General features: G+C 41.6%; 1 pseudogene; it reads left to right on the top strand.

Moving 5' to 3' along the window:
* Positions 1 to 2,358: 2,358 nt before the first annotated feature.
* Positions 2,359 to 3,709, top strand: LOC116643676 (annotated as a pseudogene).
* Positions 3,710 to 4,587: the final 878 nt, after the last annotated feature.

Raw genomic sequence — 4,587 nt, 5'->3', positions numbered from 1 at the left:
GTAAGGCCCTGTCAGTGGACAGAGCTAAGAAATACGTGTATGTACACAAAGCTATGCATATGCACACATCTGAAGTGTTTCCAGTGCTAATCCAATACCACAGGACATTTTAGAACTCCTCCCTTGCTTATTTTTAACTTTTTTATTTGACAGTGAGGAAACTGGTTACCATTAACTATAATTTTTTTACTTGCTGCTTTAACTGTAGAATACATGTGAAGTAGTTTCAGAATTGGTAATCCATACTCGTGGGAAATCAATTTAATAACTAGAGTACAATCTTTATATATGGTTCTTTTTGTCTGTGGCCTTAGCAATATTTAGCAGAAACACTGTTTCCAAACTACTCAGGTCAGTTCCTTTTTACCTTCACTTTCTTCAATGAAGTCATACTGTATGTTTGTAATACATTTAGATTTATATGTCACCTTCTGTACTCCCGGTTAGGATCCCTTGACATTATGGTTGAAATTTTAAATCTTGCCTACCATGAAGTTCACTCTCTATGGATTCTGACAAATACCAACACTGTACCCAACACTACAGTTTCATACAGAACAGTTCTGTAACCCTAAAAATTCTCCTGTGTAGCCCCTTTTTCATTAACCAATTTCCTCTGCACCAACCCCTCTGATGGCTTAAAACAAAATTGTTAATTTGCAGTTTCTTCTACTCAAGGTGGGGACAATGCTCTTTGCAATTCAGCACATCATCAAATTGATTCTAGAAGTCTGGAATTGTTGATAAAAGCTTCAAGGAATTCAATGGGAAATACTCTTAACAAATTGTACAAGATCAACTGGATATCATATACTTTTAAAAACTGACCATTAATTCATACCATTCTCAGATATTAACTTAAAATGGATTATAGATCTAAATGTTTAATCAGAAATCATAAAATTCTTAAAATAAACTCATTTAAAAAATGGGGTAGGCAATGTTTTCTCAGATAGAACAAAAATAATGGAAACCATAACATATATCTTTAGAACTAGCTACAGAATCACATATCTATATCTATATCTATATCTATAAATTTGACTTCATGAAAATGAAATCTTTTCTTTCTGAAAGACACTACTATGAAAATAAAAAGGTAATAATTAGATTGGGAGAAAAGTACTTATAAGACATTTATCAGACAAAGAAACTGTATGCAGAATGTATAAAGATCTCTTAAAATTCAATATTAAGACCACAAACCATGATTTTAAAACATTGATAAAACCCGGGCACCTGGGTGGCTTAGTTGGTTAAGCGTCTGACTGGTGGTTTGGCTCAGGTCATGATCTCATGGGTCCTGAGATCCAGCACCCACCCCCAAACACCCTCCTGCCCTCAGTGGGGGAGTCTGCTTGGGATTCTCTCTCTCTGCCCCTTCCCCACTTGTGTGAACCCACACTCTCTTTTTCTCTAAAATAAATAAATAAATCTTTAAGAAAAACATTGATAAAACCTCAGACACTTCACAAAATATGCAAATGTTAAATAAACACATGAAAAAAATGCACAGTATTATTACTTATGAGAGAAACCGCCAAATTAAAATCTCAATGACATAGCACCAATTACAGTTACTAAAATTGACCTGAAAAACTCTTACCATGATTTTTGTTCTCAAGGATGTGGACCAACATGAGCTCTCATATACTATTGGCGGAAATGTTTAAGTGTACAACCATGTTAGAAAATACCTCGTAGTTTTTTACAAAGTGAAGCGTACACATACTGTGACTCTTTGGTACTTACTCAAGAGAAATAAAAAAAAATGTGTATAAAGATGTTTACATCAAAGTTATACCACCTTCATTTCCATAGTCCAAAACTGGGAACCAAGTGTTCATCCTCAGATGAATCGATAAACTGTGGTACACTTAAAAGTAAATACAGAAAGGCTGGGGTAGGGGTGTGTGTGTGTGGCAAACTACTGGTAAATACAGATGTATCTCTAAATGGTTATTCTGATTGAAAGAAGCCAGGAAGGGGAAAAAAAAAGGACTATAGTGCATGATTCCATTTGCATATAATTCCTGGAAATGCAAACTAATCTGTAGTGACAGAAAGCATATCAATGATTGCCTAGGGATACATTAGTGGACGTGATATAAAGGAATACAAAGAAATTTTTGAAGGTGACATATTTTCTGTCTTGAATATGGTGATGGTTTTATATAGTATGCACATACATTCTGACAATTTTTTAATACTTTAAAACTGTTTTTAAGCATGTACCAAGTCGGGTAGGAGGAGGGTACTGAGGGGTGTGTGTGTATGTGTGTGTGTGGGGGAAACAACAAAACAAGACAAGACAAAACACCTCCACGATCCCAGCATTCCTTTCGTGCTGCCACTAAGATGGCGGCGCCCATGTCACTGCTTTTCCCGGGCAGGCCGGTGGTTTGGCAGCCCAGGGCCATCAGAAGTTTTGCCTTTGGGGCTGCGTGATGCCACTCGGGAGCTCACGGTTGCTGGTGGCGCAGAAAACTCGCGAGTTCAAGGAGTGCTTACCTGAGAAGGGAATGAAGATAGAGCTCCCGGAGCTCTTCCACGGTGGCAGCTACTCCTCAGACCATCTACAGCGGCTTCAACACCACGGCCATCTCACTTCAGGTGGGGCATCTGCCGGCGCTGCTCGGCCTGTTGCACTTCCAGCGAGCCTGCCACAGAGTGATCGCACTGGTGGGAGGCGCCACGGTGCTCCTGGGGCCTGAGCCGCAAACCAAGGAGCGCGAGATGTGAGCAGCGCGCCTGGCCTCATCAGGGGCTGAAAACGCCGGTGGCGGCTAATGAGCAGCCGCTCTTCACAGCTGGGCCGACCTGGGGCTGCCCCCTGGTGCTGGGCAACACGGCCCGGGACCAGACGCGGCAGCTGGTGGACTCCTGGCGGCCGTGGGCAGCCGCTTTCCCACGGGCGTGCTGCTGAGCGGCTCTGCCTCCGGACGGGCTCAGGAGCCCCGAGGGCGCGGGTTGGCCTACTGCTCACACCTGGGGCTCCGGGCCCTTCACTTCTCCCACCTGAGCTGGATGTCAGGTCCCGCAGGGTGGACTGATTAACTGGGTGACGTCGTATCCGGATGCGAGTTCATCTGCAGGTTGACTGGAAAGACATCCTTGGAATCGGTGTTCCACGAATTACAGCTGGAGCGGACCTGGTGAAGTATGCGGGCAGTGCTGTCTGGCCGAGTAGACCTCAGACGTTTCCATTTGAACTCTGTCAGTTCTTTGCCGGGCGTGAGATGATTCGGTAGAAGGATACCCGAAGCTCTTCACTTTTCTGCCCCTTCCAGAGATTGACCATATAATGCAGCTGCAAGTCAGAGAGAAAAACGGGGTTCTCAGAAGCGACTTGCTGCGAAAGTAACAGAACTTGTTCACAGACAAGGACTGAATCCTGCTAACAGGTGTTCAGAAGCCCATTGCCTTAGTAACACAGATGCACTGGAGGTCATGTGTGATCAAGAGTTAAAATGGCTGTTTAAAGATTTATTTTCTTTATTAGTTCTTGACCCTGGAACAAGCATCCTGGGTACAGGCTGCAAAGCAAATGCCATTCTAGGGTATTGGATGGTAACACAGGCGGAATCAGTGTACATCACAGACAAGTAACAAATCTTGAGAGCATTTTATTTGTTGGACAACATATTCTTAAGAATGACTTTCATTAATTAAAATAGGAAAAAGGAATTGCTGCTGGCTTCAGCTGTGATGAAAAATCCTGATTGTTCAAACAAACTTATCCGTCATTCATTCTTAAGATAGACGGAAGTCTGGCTCCAGAACTTAGCACCGTTGCTTGCCCACATCAGAGCAACAGGGAATGAGCATACTCTAGGCCTCCAGTGTGAGTAATTTCATTATTTATGTAGATTGGTTAATAAGTAAGGTGTTTGTATCATGAGGGGTATTTTATTTTCTGATCTGCAAACATTAAGGACTACCATAGAAAACCATGAGTTCCTGGGTTAATCTCTTTTAAAAATAGTACTTTATGAAAAAAACTAAATGCTGCCTTTTGTATCCTACCTTTCTTGATCTCATTTTTTGGAGATGAGGAAGAACAATGAAAAAGAGGTAGTGTAAGGAATTATGGATATTTTTATATCAGGTACTGTGAAAAAGAGGTAGTGTAAGGAATTATGGATATTTTTATATCAGATACTGCATGCAGCTCACTGATCTCACTAGTGTACTGTTCTAAAACCAGCAGCGCCTTTGTGTCGACATTACATTAGAAATATGAAATCTGGGGGTGCCTGGGTGGCTTAATCGGTTAAGTGTCTGCCTTTGGCTCAGGTCATGATCCTGGGGTCCTGAGATTGAGCCTCAGGTTGGGCTCCCTGCTCAGTTAGGAGTCCGCTTGTCCCTCTGCCCCTCTCCCCGCTTGTGCTCTCTCTCTCTGAAATAAATAAATAAAATCTTAAAAAAATAGAAATATGAAATCTGGTGTTGGAAACTTGTAAATCTCTAATTTTTATGTTGTTTAGGAGGTGAAGATAGTTCTCCTTACAAAGAGGAAAAGTATTAGGTAAAGCCAAGTTGATATTAGAAATTACAGTAGACATTGTTTCTTTTCAAAGAAAATAA

This window comes from Phoca vitulina, unplaced genomic scaffold (assembly GCF_004348235.1).
Source record: "Phoca vitulina isolate PV1807 unplaced genomic scaffold, GSC_HSeal_1.0 scaffold27, whole genome shotgun sequence".
NCBI lineage: Eukaryota > Metazoa > Chordata > Mammalia > Carnivora > Phocidae > Phoca > Phoca vitulina.
This window is presented reverse-complemented; position numbering and strand designations above follow the sequence as displayed.